A 6,849-nucleotide genomic window follows, 5' to 3' on the forward strand; every position below is an offset into this window, starting at 1 on the left:
ATTTAAAGTTATTCATTTCCTTGCTATGAAGGCCCTTGTTACACCAGGACAAGACTTAGCTCTCTGAAATTTATAGCTCTCTTTATAGCTGCTTGAAACTAAAATCCAAATCTGTTGTATGGGAAACTCTTACTTTCTCCTTGAGAATTAAAAAGGCTTTAGTATTAGCTCAATTTGATGAAGACCAAAATTTCCAATCACATCTAGCCAGTAGTCAGTTACTTCCCAAACGACAAAATAATTCACCAGCTGAAATCCTCTAGTGCGGAATCCATTTTTATTTATGTCATGCAGTCTGTAACAGGATCAAATCAGAATAGAAGATGTTTCCTTTGCACTTGTTTACAGCTGCCGTATTTGGAAAGCTATTGAAGGCTGGCTTCATGACACAGAGTAATGTGCTACTCAAGAGAATTGGTATCCCACATGGTGAACAAGGTTCAGATCTCTGGTCCAGTCAGCCTGGAATACGGCAGGTATGCACAAGTGCCCAAGATCCAATGGGCTGGAGGAATGGGGAAGGGCATGCCGGTGTGACCGTACCCTGTGGACTGTGCTCCTTTCTCACATGGGCACGCACATACTCTATCATGAATAAAGACAATTTTAAAGAAAAGCAAAGGAGCACTATTGAGAGCTTGGTGACTAAGCATGATGGTAGGTAGGTGTGGCGGTGGCGAATCGGGAAGAGTTGGCCTTTGGCGTCACTGAGCCCCTGCAACTGTGCCGCTCCCTGGACAGACCCACACTGCTACCTCCCACACTTTGCTACCTCTGCTTTTTCTCTACCGAGAATGCCCTTTCCTCCAATTTTTTTTTTTTCCTTTCTTGCCAGAGGGTGTGTGTGTTTGCCAGAAAGAAACAGAGAGAGGGAGAAAGCACCCCCCCAAAGGGGTGTGGTCACACTGCAATGCCTTCGCCTCCATTTCTTCATTCTTTTAGGATCTGGGGCATGCCCACACAGCTGGCACATTTCACAAGCCTCTGGGGCCAGGACTCAATCCGCCATGTGTATTCGGCTCCCTTAGCTGTCAGGCCACATGGCTGGCTCTGTCCCTGTCTTTTAAGGTAGGACCCAAATGTTTCTTTCATGATTCCTTTTCTAGAGTCATCTTCCCATTTTGATTGTTCCACCTCTGAACATAGGGTCAGGCCTCTTACATAGTTCAGTGCATTTTGTCCTCAACGCCTCCTCTTTTAGGTTGTCGACGTTTTAAGCAAGGTCCTATTTTATTAATACTTTTTTTAGAAAATAGAAAACTTACTTTTCTTTCTTGTTACATAATTTACACATGCCATTGTAAAATATTAGATAAACAGAACGAGAGATGTAAACCTTTTGTGTTTTGTTACACAACATGGCTTTTACCGTGACTATGTTTAAAGATATAAATTGGATCATGTTATACATAAAGGTTTGGTTTCTGTTTGGGTTCTTTTTTTTTTTTTTTAGAGGTTTTTATCTTAGAGCACATGCGCTTTCCAGAGGGAGAGAAAGACATCTTTCTATGCTAATATGGTCATATTTTTTAAAATGAAAGTATGTTATTTTTCAGATTCTAAAAATATGTTCTCAGGCCAGTTGGTGTCATGCTGGTTAAGGTGACATGGCCACCATGTGGCTTGAGTCCCAGACCTGGAGGTCTGGAAACACACCAGGAACCTGTGTGTGTGTGCCCAAAATTGGGAGAGGAGAATGGAGAGGACGGAATTGCAGCATGGCCATCCCCTATTGGGAGTGTTTTCCCACTTTCCCTCTCTCTCTGTCTCTCTCCAGTGAGTGCATACACTCACTGACAGCAAATTTATACACACACACACACACACACACACACACACACACACATATATGCTCATCACAAAAAAAATTGAGGAAGAAATGTAGAATTGCATAAGGAATTAAATAAAAGTTATGCTTTTTGTTTTTTGGGCTTTTTTTTTTTTTGTGAGATATTTTTGCTCTAGGTGCTTGCACTTGCCAGAGAAACAGAGAGAGAGAGAGACAGAAGGCAAGAAATCAGCCCCCAGGGGGATGGCCCATCCACAATCCCTTCGCCTCCATTCTCCTCTTGAGATTTTGGGCATGTACGCACATGCACCCAGCATGAGTTTTAAGCCACTAGATCCAGGACTCAAACCGCAGTTTATCATGTGGGAGTCCAGTGACATAGCCTTATGCCATCTGCTGGTCCCAAAAGTTACGTTTCAATCACACCACAAAGACCACTGTTCACATTCTAGTACATACAACCTTTCATATTTTTTTCTGTGAGAGCAAGTGTGTATATATAAAAAGAGTTGTGGAAAATAGAATTAAAGTACAAATTTATTTTTGCATGAAAAATATTTGAAATCTAGATGTAGTTTTTTTCATAGAGGCTAGCAGGTAGCATGGTGGTTAGGGTACTGGACTCCCACATGGCTAACCACAATTTGAGTCCCAAACCTGGCGGCTTGCTCTCTTACTTTCCTTCTCTCTCTCTCTTTTTTTCACTGGTGAACACAAATATCCTATAGCAAATTTTAAAAATAATAACAATTTAATTTAATAAATAATTTGTTAAAAATAAAGAAAAAGTTTTCCCATAATACACATTTTTCATGAACTTTTTGAAGACCATGCATATGTATTACACTCAAATATATTTATTTAAAGATGTTCATTTGTATGTACAATTGGTTTTCATTTACTAAATCATGACCATCTTTGAGTATCAAATAATTAAGTTACCTATTTCATCTTTTTTTTTTTTCCTTGGAGAGATTTTCACTGTAGGGCGCGTGCGCTCGCCAGACAGACAGAGAGAGACAGAGACAGAAAGCGAGAAATCACCCCCCCCGGGGGGGATGGTCACGCCGCAATCCCTTCTCCTCCATTCTCCTCTCAGGATCCTGGGCACGCACGCACATGCGCCCGGCATGAGTTTTAAGCCACCGGGTCTGGGACACGAACCGCGGTCGACTACGTGGGAGTCCAGCGACATAGCCATTACGCTAACTGCTGGTTCCCTTCATCTTTTTTTTTTTTTTAATTTTATTAAATTTTATTTATTCATTTATTTATTTATTTTTAATGTGACCAGAGAAGGGGAGAGAGAGAAAGTGAGAAAGCAATCTGCCAGGTCTGGGACTCGAACCACGGCCAGCCATGTGGGAGTCCAGCACCCTTAACCACCACACCACCTGCTGGCCCTATCATCCTTGTTTTTTTAAAAAAATATATTTATTTATTCAATTTTATTTGTTATTATTTTTTAATTTGACAAAAGAAAGAGAGAGAGTGAGAGAGCAAGCCGCTAGATCTGAGACTTGAACTGTGGTTTTCTGTGTGAGTCCAGCACCTAACCACTACACCACCTGCTGGCTCTCATACTTGTTTTTAAACGTTTGTTTGTTTGTTTGTTTTATGGGGATGAAGGAAAACAAACATGCTCAACAGAATTTCACTCTGCAATCTACCCCCAGTCTCTCCTGGCCAGCCCGGATCACTGGCACACATGCATACTAAAGTGCACAGGTTGAACAGGGAACCAAACTCCTGTCTTCCATACGGCTCCCAGCATTGCAGGTCACTGAGTTATCACTGCGCTGCTGTGGCTGGACCTACATCATCCTTTTTAACATCTGCATAAAGTGTGGATCTACCATAACTTAATACATTTCTTGGTGGGGACAGCAGGTGGTATGATGGTTAAGACGCTAGACTCCCACATGGTCAACTGTGATTAGAGTCTCAGACCCGGTGGCACATGTGCGTGTGTGTCCAAAATCCTGAGAGGAGAATAGAGAAGGGATTGTGGCATGGCCATCCCCCCCGGGGAGTGATTTCTCACTTTCTTTCTCTCCGTCACTTGCTGTTCTTTGTTTCTCAGCTGAAAGAAAGGAAGTGACTACTATGGCAGGGCAAGAAGAACAGAGCGTAGAGAGCTGAAACGCCTGCGTTCTAAAACTGTCTTTTGGGCGTTAGTGTTCTCATCCGCAGAAGGAGGAAGTCACACAAAATGACCCTTTAACTCTCTTCCGGCTCCGGGACTGGGGTCAGTTATTCTGTGACATTAGGCAAATCATTTCTCTGCAGGCCTGGGTTTGCTTACCAGTTAAACAAGAGGGTTGGGCTGGATGATCTCTCTGGTCCAGTGCCTTTCTGAGAATATACATGATCCCCGTGACCTGCCCTTGTCATTGCTGTTCTCAATGTGCTCATATACAAACCACAGCATGGCCTTCTAGGTTGTGGCCTCAGGAACCACAAGCAGGAGGGGTGGGGGGTGGGGGGGGGCTGTGGCTTTCTTCTTCTTCCCATTGGGTTTTCTGCTGCATGCTCCCAAGGGCAACTTGGCAGAGCAAACCAAGCCTACAAATCAAGAGGCCTTAGGCTCACAGAGAGCCAGGGCTTCATGCTGATTTATCTCCCCGATGTACTAGGATAACTGTTCCCACCAGTTAGGAGAGGAGCCAAGCCTACCCAGCCCTTTCCCACTGTCCTCTGGCAGATCATCGCAAGTATAGTCATAATAAACTGCACACTCCCCTCCCTAATTTTTCTTCCTGCCTAGAATGCCTTACTCTATGATTTGTTTCCTTCAGGATTTCTCTGAAATGCCACTTCCCCAATAAACAATCTTCCCTTATCTCCGTAATCCTCGATCGTACCTTCTACGTTCTTTCTACACCTTTCCTTATCAGTTTGCCTTCTTTAAAATGTCCCATTGTGGGGGCCGGCAGATGACATGATGACTAAAGGCACCGGACTCCCACATGGCTGACCATAGTTCAAGTCCTGGAACCGGCAGCTTTCTCTCTCTCTCGTCTCTCTTTCTGTCCCTTCTCTGTAGTCAAACCAAAGTAAACAAATAAATAATAAATAAAATGTCCCATTGCGGACCAGTCAGTGGCATGATGGTTAAGGTGACTGGATCCCACATGGCTAACTGTGTGGTTCAAGCCCCAGCAGACCTGGTGGTTTGGAAAACACACTGGGCACATGTGCATGTGTGCCCAAAAACCCAAGAGGAGAATGGAGGAAAAGGGATTGTGGTGTGGCCATCCCTGTGAAGGGTGCTTTTCACTTTCTCTCTTTCTCTCTCTCTCCAGCAAATGCAGCTACCCTATTGCAAATTTAAAATAATAACAATAATAAAAGTCCCATGCCTCTCTTCTGTTTTCTCTAGTTGAGGACTGGGTATCTCTTAGTGTTTGCCAGGCCTCAGAAAAGCAGCCATTCAGTGAGATGAGCACTGACATGTTTTAAAAGGGACCTCCAGTGGGGCCAGCAGGCGGCATGATGGTTAAGGCAGCTGGACTCCCACATGGCTGACCGCGGTTTGAATTCTGAACCTGGCAGCTTGCTTTCTCACTTTCCTTCTTTCTCTCTCTGTCTCTCTATGGTCAACTTCAAATAAATAAATAAATAACAATTAATAACCTTAAATAATTCTTTTTAAAAGGGGGGGGGCTCTAGATATCTGTTCTTTCTTTAAGGTTTGGTTTGGTTCATTTGGAAATACAATCAATTGTAAAATTTTGGCATAAATACATTAAAGTTGAGGTTTTGATATTAGTCCCAAGGGGCCCTGACTTCCTATCATCCCTGAATTATCAATATTATTATATAATCACTGGGATCAATATCAATAGTCTTCTGAACGACAGACTTACACTGAACTGACACTAAACTGGAGGCTCTGTCAGAGCCACAAGGACAGTAGTGATGAATGGACCTCTGCTGCCAGACAGATCTGGGTTCAGTTCCTGGCACTGCTACTTATTGGCTGTGACCCCTTGCCAAGTCACTTAGCCTCTCTAAGTAACTCTCTGGTTTCTTATCTTTGAAGTGGAGTAGTAATACCGGTCTCCTGGGGATGCCTGGCAGTTAACTGATATAGAAATCCTAACAGAGCCTGGTATCAGGACTGGTAGTCAGCCACGTGGATGTGCACAAAGCACTCATGAAGCATTTCACACTCCGAGGGCATTCACAGGAATAGCATGACCAGTGTCAGGTCATGCATGGTCAGATACTGGACAAATGGCACAGCGCCTGTTCCAAAGGTTCAGAGGTTCTCAAAGGAGCAGTTGAGCAGGTTGTCAATGACCCCGAGCACGTGACTGATATCACCGCAGGACCCCACACACCACGCTAGAGGATGAGCAGTGCAGGGGTCATCATAACCGTTTTCAGAGGAGAAACCCGAGGCTCAGGGAGGTTAAGTGCTTTGCACATGGTAGTTCATCCATTCAGGAAGTGTCCCTTAAACCTACATTTGCTTGTTTGCTTACAGATCATCTTTCCACAGCAACACACTGGAATGCTCAGGAGGAGTAGAGACTTGTTTGGGACCTTGGTGATGATAAGGAATTGGAAAGATGCTCCAGGCAGGTGCATTTTATAAACAGGCATAAAGGCAGGGACAATCACGTTGGGCTCCAGGAAAAATGATTAGACATGTTTTGTTCAAAAGGAGAATTAATGGGAGAACCAGCAGTTAGCATGCATAATGGCTATGTCGCTGGACTCCCACGTAGTCAACCGCGGTTCGCGTCCTGGACCCGGTGGCTTAAAACTCACACCGGGCACGTGTGCATGCATGCCCAAGATCCCGAGAGGAGAATGGAGGAGAAGGGATTGCGGCGTGGCCATCCCCCCTGGGGAGTGATTTCTCGCTTTCTGTCTCTCTGTCTCTGTCTGTCTGGCGAGCGCGCGCACCCTATAGCGAAAATCTCTCCCCAAAAAAAGGAGAATTAATGGACTAATAGGTGCCATGGAGGTTAAGGTCTGGCTGGACAGTTCAAATCCTGGACCTAGTGGCTTTTAAAAAATGCTTGGGACGTGTGGATGTATGCCCACAA

General features: G+C 44.3%; 1 protein-coding gene across 1 annotated transcript in view; it reads left to right on the plus strand.

The window, feature by feature from the left end:
- TGM3 (transglutaminase 3) overlaps window positions 1-6,849 on the plus strand; it is a 164,834-nt gene that overhangs the window by 106,285 nt on the left and 51,700 nt on the right. The gene's annotated exons all lie outside the window — the stretch shown is intronic.

Source organism: Tupaia chinensis, unplaced genomic scaffold, assembly GCF_000334495.1.
Source record: "Tupaia chinensis unplaced genomic scaffold, TupChi_1.0 Scaffold143574_1, whole genome shotgun sequence".
Lineage (NCBI taxonomy): Eukaryota > Metazoa > Chordata > Mammalia > Scandentia > Tupaiidae > Tupaia > Tupaia belangeri.